Source organism: Hylobates moloch, unplaced genomic scaffold, assembly GCF_009828535.3.
Source record: "Hylobates moloch isolate HMO894 unplaced genomic scaffold, HMol_V3 SCAFFOLD_16, whole genome shotgun sequence".
Lineage (NCBI taxonomy): Eukaryota > Metazoa > Chordata > Mammalia > Primates > Hylobatidae > Hylobates > Hylobates moloch.
Window position 1 is genome coordinate 4,746,290 of NW_026652291.1, and position 11,380 is coordinate 4,757,669.

The window sequence follows — 11,380 nt, forward strand, 5'->3', positions numbered from 1 at the left end:
ACAAAACTGGTTGGCTTAAAAGGGGACGAAAGAAAGTCCTGGTCAAATGAGGACCCCAATTAGGTTCCAAGAGACTGTTTTCATTATCTTTGTATCAGATACCTAGCCTGGTGCACTGGGCAGATTGTCGGTGCTCCAGAAAATGTTTGTTGAATTAATTCATTTTTATTTATTCTGGAATTTCTTAATTGAACACAAACACACACAGCACCTACTGAGTGCTGTTCTCACTAAGGGAGAATTGGGCTGGACATGTGAGCACGGAGGGACAGCCTTGGGTGGTTAAGTAGCTTGCACTTTCCACAGCAATTTACAAAGCACTTTCATAGTAGTTACAGCATTTGGTCTTCAAAAGCGCCCTGTGGGGTAGATACACGAGGGTGTGTGTGTGTGTGTGTGTGTGTGTGTGTGTGTTTTAATCTCCATTTAGACCATGAAAGAAACTGAAACTTAGAGAAGTTAAGCGACTTGTTTAAGGTCACACCGTTATTAAAAGGTGAAGCCAGCACATGGTACCACCACTGGGGCCACCCAGACCCCCAAGACCACCCCAGGCATCTGGGATTTCAAACAGACTGTCCCATTGTCAAACATTTGGTTTGAAATAAAAGGACTCTTAGTATAACTCTGGGCCAGAGGGGAAGAAGGGGTGAGGGCAGCTAGCGTGGCACCCTGGGTCCAACTCCAACCCCTTCTCTTGCCAGCAATGTGACCAAATACTTAACACCTCCCCACAAGTTTCAGTTTCTTTAATGTAAATGTAAGTCCTACCCCATGGGACAGAGAGTTCAGTCCTCCCGGGTCCTCTCTCCCTTTCAGCTTTTTTAAATTACAAAAATCAATACTACCAAATGCATCCTCACCTGGAAACGAGGCTGCCTCGTTTACATACACATATTACATAAAAATCACATGTTCATATCACATAGAAAGTGCTCTGGAAATGGCCACATGCATAATTCGTGTTCTTACTCAAGTCAGCCCGTCGATGGTCTCTGCAAAGCCCCTACCTGATGCAAGGAGAGCCCGAGGACAAGGGCTGCCTGGAGTGCTGCTGGAGAACAAACAAGATGAGTGAGACAAGCAAGAGGGGTGGGAAGGGACTGACCTGTCGAACCTTTTCAACAAACATTTGCTGATCACCTCCTCTATGCCAGATCCTGCCTGAGGCCTCTTTTATCTCATTTAATTCTCACAACAACCCTAGGAGGTTGCTCCCATCGACCCCATTCCCCAGAAAAGGATAGGAAGATCTCCAGAGAGGTGGGGCATGCCTTTGGTGATTCAGTAGCATGCTCATTCCAGAAGCCCACCCAGGGCCTTGGAGTTGCCAGCAGGATGCTGGTCAAGCCCCTGGCCCAGGTCCCCCTCCTGAGAATTTCCCAAAGGGATCCTTCCATTCAGGACATCGTAAGGGTGATGACAGAGTCAGTCGACAAAGACTGACACCCCCTTGGGGAGGGAAACACTCCAGTTTGCTAGCAGGTGAACACAAGCAAAGACTTATAGGAAAGTACTCATAGAGTCAAAGCATGAGCATAGCAAAGGTCAGGGCTTAATGCCCAATGCCCCCTCACTAGGGCATTGGTTTAAGTCTTTAGGGAAGAGGGACAGCCGGCTGGTCAGTTCCGGTCCTCTTCATCCTTTGCCATCCTGGTCCTGGGGGTCAGTGAATGGCTGCTTTGTATGTTGGTGGGATCCAGGAATCCGTGCTCCTAGTGCCCTCTGCAATTGATCAAAGGTTAGAGAACCTGCTTAAAAGCCCAAGCCTAGATCATAATTACAGTTTAAGTTAATTAATTACAATTAAAGCTGATTAGTTAAAATTTAAAATTGTCTTTTAATTGCTAATGGGTCTGGGGGTGGTGCAAGGATTGTGGTGGGGTTGGGAGATTCTGCCTGCCACGTTGGATATGAAATGATAGCAGGAGGGTTGAAGTACCGTGAGGTGTAGATGGGCAGCAGGCCCCTTGGAGCGGCTCGGCATGGAGAGGAGGTGGTCCTTGAAGACAAGGAGGTGGACGGATGATGTCATCCCTGAGGAGAGACCCTATGGCATGGGAGGGGGGCAGGTTAGAAACCATCTTCGTGACCTCTAACGGCCAGCACCGGAACAGCAGAGAGCGAAAGGGGGCAGGCAGAGGGAAAGGCAGGGAGGAGTGGCAAAGGGGAGGACTGAGGAAGGCAGTAGGGAGGGGCTGGGAGGGAAGAGGGAGGGGTATGGAGGGAGGAAGGCGGGGGGGGGGGCAGGGAGAGGGGAGGAGGGAAGGGGAGGGGAAAAGAGAGATGAGGAAAATGAGGGGGGAAGGGGGAGGAGGGAAGAGGAAAGATGAAAGAGGGAGGAGGGAGAAGAAAAATAGGAGGGGGAGGAGGGACGAGGAAATGAGAAAGGGTGGAGGGAGAGGAGAAATGGGAGGTGGAGGAGAGGAGTGGGAGGGGGTAAGGATGATTTGACTGACAGGTCACAAGTGTTAGCTGTGTGCGTGTGCGCAACTCAAAACCCAAGGTAGCGGGGCAGGCACAGACCGCTAGGGGGCGCGCAGCCCGCACCTGTAACCCAGGAGCGCAGCCACCTGCGGCGCCCCGGCCCGCGCCCGGCGGGCCTGGATGGACAGCAGGTGCCCAACAGGTCTCAGGCTAGGAAGGGCTCCACAGCCCACCCCAGGCCACCGCGCCAGGTCGCTACACCCGCCTCGACGCCTCTCCAGCCACCACCAGCCAGAGCCCACCTGTGGCCGCGGCGCAGCGCCTCCCGCCCGCACCAGGGGCCTCCTGCGCCCTCAGCCAACGGGCCCCAGCCCCGGAGGAAGGTGGGCCACCCAGCGGACCCGCGCCAGGCCCCTCTGGAGCGCCGCTCCGCCTGCTACAGGGAAAAGCAGAAATCCCGACTCCCACCTTCGTCAATCCAATTAAACACAGGTTCACTAAAGTCAGAAAGATCCAGTCCTCCAGACACCGCTGTCACGCATGTGGGTGGTCTCGGAACGAGAGACAGAACCTGTGACATCGCTGGAAAGTAACGCAAAGGGGGCCACCACGCCGCTCCCCGCCTTCGCCCCCAGGCATCGACATCACGCCTCCAAAGTCGTGCCTCCCTCCTTCGCCACAGCAACAATTTCTAGCCCCTGCGCGATGGCCCCTCACTGACCTTGTCACAGCCTCTCTCTCCATCCTGCTCAAATGAGCCACACCTTCCTAAGACCCCCGAAACCAAAAACCACTGGAAATCAACCAACGTGCCTCTGTGCGCCTCCACGACACCCGAAGCCACGGCGCAAAGGCCGACCCGGGCCTCTGCGGCCGCTCCGCAGTGAATCCGGGGGTCTCAAAACTATTCCCTCTTGGGTAAATGAATCCAGGATCCTCCAGTAGATCCCGCGCCCGACCCCCTCCATCGGGAGAACAAAGGCCACCTCCCCTCCCCACCCCGCCCCCCAAAATTCCGCAGTGCCGCCAGCGCCCTCTCGCGGCCAGCCAGGAAACCTGCCAGAAACCTGCCACGTAGCCACTCGCCTGCGCCCCCACCAGGCCCGCCGGCCCAGGGTGGGAGGGGGCGGCCTGTGGGGGCTTGACTCGGACAAAGGCAATGGCAACAGGCGACTTGACCAAAAGTCCAAGCCTGCAACATGTCAGGATTTTCGAGCGACCACCACGCAACGCTCTGAAGACCCCCGTGGCACCCCATCCCCAGCTCCCAGCGTCCAGACCCCAGCAACACACCCCCTTTTCTGCATTTCTCTCCTCCCTCTTCCCAGATCCAAGGACACGGCCTTCTCTCCTCCCCAACCCACCCCCTGCATCTATTCTGCCTGTGCCCCCAATCCTACAACCCCCCTTCGGCAAGGACTGATCCTAGGGGGCTACTGGCAGGTTTGCACTTGGGCGCCATCTCTCTCCACTGTGAAAGTGGCTGATCAGGGCAGAACCAGATGATGTCGGGTAGAAATTTTACTCTGCATTTTGCCTGGGGTCCACACTGCACTAAACCTGTGTATTTGGTTTCGGAAAACCTCGCGAAGAGGAACCTCCACTCCTCCCGCCCACGATCCACCAAAAACCTGGCCAAGAGCTGGCGAGGCAAATATGCCCGGGAGACCCTTCTATTCGGGTGCTTCCCCCCCTAATTCGTGGGGCATGCAGAAGGCATCGCCGCCATATCTCCCACTATTAACGCGATTCTAGAAGCGGCTTCCAATACAGGAAATCCGGGGTTCGCCCCCCCAGTGACTGCCACATACCCGAATCCAAGAGGGGTTCCATCTGATTCCTCCCGCTCCTCTGAACTGAAGTCCCTACCACCCAGCCCACCCTCAAGGACTGGACCTTCCAGAGAGGAGCCCTGACTTCCCCCCAGGGAAATGTGCCTCAAGATTTTCCTTCTGACAAATTTCGTTGCGGACGCTCGGGGACCAGGCGAAGTGGCCGCCTCCAGCAGCAGGACCCGGGATCAGGCTCTCGGCATGTCCAGGAGGACAGAGCCCATCCCAGAAGCGGATGCCGTCTTCCTTTTGCACGTCCTCTGCGGCAAGGATGGCCAACCACTCACCAGGTGAGGGATCCTCTCGCGGGCGCCCCAGCTCTCCCAAGGAGCCGCAGCCAAGGCCAGCGAGCCAAGGCGCGCTCCCTCTCTGCTCTCCGCCGTCTGCGCTAGGGGCTGGCTGGGTGGGGTTTATATGGAGGCGCAGAAGGGGTGGTCTCTGACGTCAGCGCATTCTGCTGCAATGCGCTCATTTCTCTAAAAGTGATTGGCCGGAAAAATGAGCCCCCCAGATTCTATGACAAATTGCTCTAGCCGCACCCAGATTGCAGCAAAGAAGGGAGGAAAAAATTCTGCCGCAGTGCCCCTGGCCGCCATGACCAACACCCTGTGGTCGCGGGTGCTTTTTCCCTGCGTGAGCCCGCCTCGCCAGGCAGAGTGAATTCAGGCACAATGTGTGGGGGGAATCGCCCCGATGGCTGGCCGTCCTCAGGCGGCCGATGGCCAAGGTGGGGCTGTCGGGGCGCAAATCCCACACCTGGCGGTTTCGGAACATCCATCGGAGGATGCGGGCTTAGCGAAAGAAAATTATGCTTTCTCTTATTGTTCAGGAAAATAAAATGCCCGGGCGTTATAACTGGTTCCCAGATGTAAGCCAGAGGCTGTCACCCCCTCCCAGCCCACCCGTGCGTTTCTGACTGGTTCTCTTTGACATGGGAGACAGAGCTCCGCGTCTCCGAGTCAGAAAACCCTGGCTGTGAGTCCCGGGCTCTGCCGCTTACAACTCATGTTCGCGGAACCCGCTATGCCTCTTCCTCTTCCACTGGGTCCGTTTCCTCCACCTTAACGAGGGATACCCCCACACACACACCAGGGTTGTAATAAGAATCCAGACAGGAGCCGTGCCCTCTAAGGAAAGTACTTTCAGAGGGCGGACTGTGTCCCATGTGGAGATGCCTGGGCTACCCCTCAAAGTTGGGGTGATCCCCACACACATGCCCTTTGAAAGAGACCCACTGCCACCACCGCCCCGAAAAACAGGCAGCGACACATGTTGCGCCGAGCCCTGCCGCGGCCTCGGCTCCGGGGCTGGCACATGAGAGTTAATCCCTAACAGGTGGGAGCCCTCGGCAGCTTTGCCCGGCTCTGAGTGGCAGAGCGTGCAGGGCCGTCAATCAAATGTCCTCTCGCAAAGGTCAAAACGCTGTTGAAAAGGACCGAGGATCTATCTTAGGGTGACAGGTGGGTGGCAGCCGGGAGGACAAGGATGGAGTGCCCGGTGACAGAAAGCAGGTGAGGATGAGCAAGGGGCCCCAAAGAGGACAGCAGAGAGGCCCCACCGAGGGCATCAAGTCAGAATCGCTCCCCCGCACTTCTTTGGGGGGTTTAAGCTGCGTCAGAGGGAGCCCCCCATGCCCAACGATCCCACGAGGTGACTGTAAATCAGACGGGAGATTCCGGGGCTGAAAAGAAGGGAGAAAGGCTATTTCTACGTCCACAGCTAATGACTAGGGAGGTGAACATTGACCGCCAGGTCACTAGAGGCGCCGAGCCTTGGGAGCTCATGCGGGGGGCTCGTTTTTGCATAAAAAGGCGCACTGTTGGGGAGATAGAGACGTGGGACGTTGGGGTCCTCATGGGGCGCTGCTTTAATATGTCAGGTAACACGAAGGAGAAAGAAAACACCCCTTTATAGCCTGTGGAGCTTGCCAGGAGCCCCGGGGACTAGAGCCCCGGAAGCAGGCCTTGCACAGCAGAAACGCCCGCACCAGCCACAGACGTCAAGAACGCTTCAAAAAATCATGGCTCCGAGCACCCGCGTCAACAGGAGAACGTTTATTAGCCACAGTATTAATAGCTAGGAAACAGCCAGAGCTGGCCGGGGCCAATCAGCAACCAGGAGCCCCTGTCGTCAGGCCCCCACGGCCAATCAGACGCCGGCAGGCCCGGTTGCTAGCCTCTCGGGGGCAGAGGCGAGGGGCACGCATTGACAAGGGGCTCGCATTCACCCGCCGCGCGTGGAAACTGTGGTGGCCGCCAGAGAGCATCCGCAGCCACGCACCCGGGGGCCCGGGAAGCTGTCGTAGACACCGTGCCAGCCCGCGTCAGCCCTGCAGTCCCAAAAAGACATGAGTTGACGTTCTGGTGGGAGCCCCAGGCCTCGGTTGGGATGCTCCTGGCGCCCCTGCGGGAAGTTGAGCCTCCCAGTGAGAAGCCAGCCTCTTCCCTATTCTGGGCCCCTTGGCTCTTGAGCCTGCTCCTTCGAGGTTCACAGTAAACCCCACTCTCCTATTTCAGGGCCTTACTGACAGCCCAAGGAAAAAGACCGTGGAAATTATGGGTTTCCTACGAAGTACCACGGGTTTGAATCCCGGCTCTGCTCCCTCCGCGCTGGGAGGTTGAGGTCCAGGCCCTCCCTCTCTGTGGGCCCCTACTTCCTCATCTGGAAAAAGGAAAGACTTGGACAAGATGGTCCCTAAGGAGCCTTCCAGTACTACTTTGCTTGATTTGAATGTATACATCAGGCGAGTCAAATGTCTTCCAGAACATTCTGCATGACAGTAATTAGTATCAGGTGTATCCTGCAGTCCATGTGGTTACTTCATCATGCTGCTTTTCTTTCCATTGTATTTTATTTTAAACAGAACTCCATGGCAACGTGTTTACCCTTCTGGCTTCCTAAAAGAAAGAAAGAAAAAAATGATGGGGGGGTGAGGGGGAGCGGGAATGCAAGGCAAAGAGAGAAAGAAAAGACTGCTGCAAACTAATCTCCACTGAACATGGTTTAACCACAATTTTTTAAAAAAAATCCATATGTTTAAATGTTTTTGTTGGCTTTTCTGGAGCTCAGAACCTAACTTTTTAAATATTTATTGGTCCAAAGCAATGGAAGAAATTCTTGAAGGAACCAAACCTACAGTAATATTTGGATCTGAACTATTTCTCAGTCTGAGCAATGCTGTACATGCTTTCCTCGCTCAGAAAGGACATTCAAGGGCTCAGATTTGTATCTATAGGGGAACACAGACAAGGAAATCCAGGTTTGAGAAATGGGGCACTTTCTCTCTGTGCATGCTGAAACCCAACTCTCCTGAAATCCTGGAGGCGAGCCAGTGTCCCAGACGCATGGCTTAGCTTGCTGCCTTTTTTTTTTCCACATAGATCTAATTCAAAGCACACATTTTTCTTCTTTTTTAAATTCATATTGAGAACCCTCAAAAGCCGTGTGAGCAGCCTCCTACCAACATGTACATACTTATGGGCAAGGGGACAAACCTCCTAAGAGCCGGCCAGGAAATGAAGACAAGGTCCTCCTATACCCATCTCCCAGACATGGGCAAATGTACTCTCTTCTGAAAAAGCATATTCTGAACTTTTACAAACAGCAAACCCCAAGTGCCTCCCCCTCTAAGCCGACGTCCAGTTTTCCACGTACCCCTGAAATTTAGCATGCACCAGAGATCTCTTGAGTTCCTCTTCTGCACTCCCCCTGGGGGGCTGCAGGGATAGGGAGGCTGCTTCAGCTTCTTCCTACATAAGCTGCCACTGCAGTCCCAATCCCCAGTTCTAGTGCCAGCCCCTGGCCATTCAAACCCCTGAACATCACTGAACCCCCTCCCATTCTGCCATAGACCTCAGCTCAAGTCAGAGAAGCAGTTGAGCACATGGGCAGTCTTCCACGAGGCTGTTTTTCCTTCTTGTGGGACAAGGGGAAGCCTGTCATTGTCAAGTACAACTTCTGCCTCCCATAAGAGGTGAGGCTTGACATCAAGTAGTCAAGGATTTGGAGGAAATGATCAAACACACCAGGCCTATCTTCTGGGATCTTGAAATTGACAGCAGCTCTTCTAGAAAACACACCGACCCCAGCTCACAGCGCCAGGAACACTCTGCTCCCCTTAAAACCAGAGTTCTGGGCACAGCCCCAACCTTGCATAGAAGAGTTTGCCAAATTGTAGATACTAAAAGACAAGTAAAGTTCAACGCCTTTCACAGAAGGCCAAGGATGAAGTTTAATTCCAGGTAGACTGCTGGATTTCAAGGCAGCGCATCTGTGTATTTGAGTTAGCTAGACTTCCAGCCATTCCCCATTGACCAACAGTAACCCAAGAGTAAATGTTCAACAACAGAGTTGCCCTTTTCCGCATCAGCCTCTGGAGGAGCGTGGTATGTGGACAGGCAGGGGACATTGCTCTTTGGGACTACTTTTCATAACTAGTGCCAATGAAAAACAGCTGGAGGGTAATGCCCCCAAATGGTACCATTAGTTGTGCTGGATGCATAGATTCTGAGTGATTTTTCTTCTTCCTTTCTACTTTTATGAATTCCTTTACTGGCATGTATTCCTCTTATAGTGTGTGTGTGTGTGTGTGTGTGTGTGTGTGTGTGTATGTGTGTTTTAATGCTGCAGTCCAAAGCCAGGCATAGTGGCATGTGCCTATAGTCCTAGCTACTCAGAAGGCTGAAGCAAGGAGGATCACTTGAGCCTAGGAGTTCAAGGCCAGCCTAGGCGACATAATAAGACCCCAGCTGTTAAAAAAAAAAAAATCGTTTTAATGTAACAGTACAAGAAAAGCGACTATTTTAGCCTCTTCTTTATTGACCTCAATTAAAAAATCTTTTTCTGTTAAGTAAATAAAAATTAAGAGACCCAGGATTCATGTCCTGCATAGCATAAGGCCCAGTTCCTGGACAGAGGCATTCATGCATGAGTGGTAGCTGTGGAGTGGGCACAGAGGTGGGTGCCAGTGGCAGTCACCTAGCTGCGCCCAGTCTTTGGAAGGACTCTCCTGAACCTGCCACGGGGTGAACAAATTCCAAGCTGATAAAAGCAAAAAAAGTGCACTTCAATGATTTCATTCCTACTGGAGGGACCTAGAGAAATCCATTTACAAGCAGGCCAAGAACGGGGTCTTGGTGAAACAGACCACTGCCATGGGTTGGATTTTAGAAGTCACATCTTGACACTAGGAAAAGATAGCCACATTGCCCCACCCCACCCCCACCCGGGGCCCCCTGGCTTTGGGTGTGGGCCAGCCCCAGATTCAAGCAAGGGGTTTTTTTGGCCCCACTCCATGGAAATATTTCCTACGGTGGAGCAAAGAACTGCTCCATTCAACTGCCTGCGGCTAGGGAGGGGGTGGCTTTCGCTGTGTTGACAGAGAACTGCAGAGGCCTGGGGAGGAGCCCCAGAGGAGAAACTGTGTTCCAGGTAGAACAGGACTGGAAAGTTTGCTCTCTTTTTCTTTTTTTTTTTTTTTAACTAAAAGATTGCTGACAGTTGAAAAACTCCCACCCCACCCAAGAGGCTCCTAGAGGAGGCATTTGTACTAGGTTTCAACAAGGACTAGAAATTTTTAAGTCTTAATGTCAAAGGGAAGGAGGCCGATGCTGGGCGCACTTTCAATTTAAACATTGAGGGTCTGGATGGCTCCAGAGCACACAGTTGGCCTCCCTGAGCCAAGCCTGGTGATACCTCTGTCTCAGAGCTAACCCAGAAGCCACCAGCTCCTGGGGGAGCCAAGGGTGTGTAGGAGACACACTGTGATTAGGGGCCCATGCACATAGAGGCAGTGGTCAGGGGTTCCAGAGGGCACACAATCCTCCCTCGTTGATCTTAAGTTTGCTGATGTCCATGTCGCAGCCCACACCCAGAGGAGGGTACCAGCAAAGGTAGGAATCTCCTTGAACTTTCTTCAAAAAGCCCAAATCCATGTGACTCTTGCTTCACAGAGCCGCTCAGAAGCTCACGAGGGCTATGGGGAAAGTGGCAATCCCTGGGAGATAGGATGATGAGTTCCACCCACCATGGCAGTCTACCACCACTGCCACCACTGCCTGCCACCACTGCCACTACTGCCTGCCACCGCTGCCTACCACCACTGCTGCCACCACTGCTGCCACCACTGCTGCCACCACTGCCACCGCTACCTACCACTACTGCTGCCACCACTGCTGCCACTACTGCCACCGCTGCTTGCCACCACTGCCTGCCACTGCTGCCTGCCACGGCTGCCTACCACAGCTGCCACCGCTGCCTGCCACCGCTGCCTGCCACCACTGCCACCGCTGCCTGCCACCGCTGCCACTGCTGCCTGCCACCACTACTGCCACCACTGCCTACCACCACTGCCACCGCTGCCTGCCACCACTGCCTGCCACCGCTATCACCGCTGCATACCACCATTGCTTACCACAGCAGTCTGCCACCTCTGCCTACCACCGCTGCCTACCATGGCAGTCTACCACCCCTGCCTACTACCACTGCCTACCACTGCTGTCTGCCACCGCTGTCTGCCACCGCTGTCTGACGCTGAAAGGAGATGAGAATCAAACAGAGGGCAGCACATGGCAGCGCAGGGTGAGTGCCACTCCATGCAGTGGCCTGTGCTGCCCAGAGTCTACCGAGCCACACCTCGTGCACCTGGCGGGAGGGCTGACCACCCCATAAGCCCAATGTCGAAATGCCGATTGCAGCCTTTCTTTCAAACCACTGAGTGCAGCTCGCAGGGTGACCAGCAGTCTTGCCTGGTGATTGAAGGTTTGGGCCCCAGGATCAGATTGCAGGTGCTAGTCCACTTGCTACCTGTGTGGTCTTGGGTTGGTTACTTAACCTCTCCGAACCTCATTGTCATGATCTGTACAATGGGACAAAATACTTTCTTCAGCTGAGAAGATTAAATGGGGGAAAAATGTGTGCTGTACTCATGGCAGGCCCCAGCCATATGACATGGAGCGAGGATGAAGAGACCTTCTTGTCTTCCACGTAGTTTGCATTGATTTTGTAAGAAGAAAAATTTTATTTTGTAATTTTGTAAAAGTTAATCTGGCTGGGCACAGTGGCTCATGCCTGTAATCCCAGCACTTTGGGAGGCTGAGGCGGGCAGATCACTTGAGATCAGG

General features: G+C 53.8%; 1 protein-coding gene across 2 annotated transcripts in view; it reads right to left on the reverse strand.

Annotated features, from left to right (window-relative positions):
• The window catches only part of LOC116456180 (uncharacterized), a 35,147-nt gene extending 30,512 nt beyond the window's left edge, over positions 1 to 4,635 (reverse strand). For both annotated transcript variants that reach the window (XR_004244564.2, XR_009210268.1), the window contains exons 1-3: positions 4,547 to 4,635; positions 1,943 to 2,050; positions 1,011 to 1,725 (exon numbers count right to left, since the gene is read on the reverse strand). The gene's annotated coding sequence lies outside the window, so the exon portion shown is untranslated. The remainder of the gene's footprint in view (positions 1 to 1,010; positions 1,726 to 1,942; positions 2,051 to 4,546) is intronic.
• Positions 4,636 to 11,380: the final 6,745 nt, after the last annotated feature.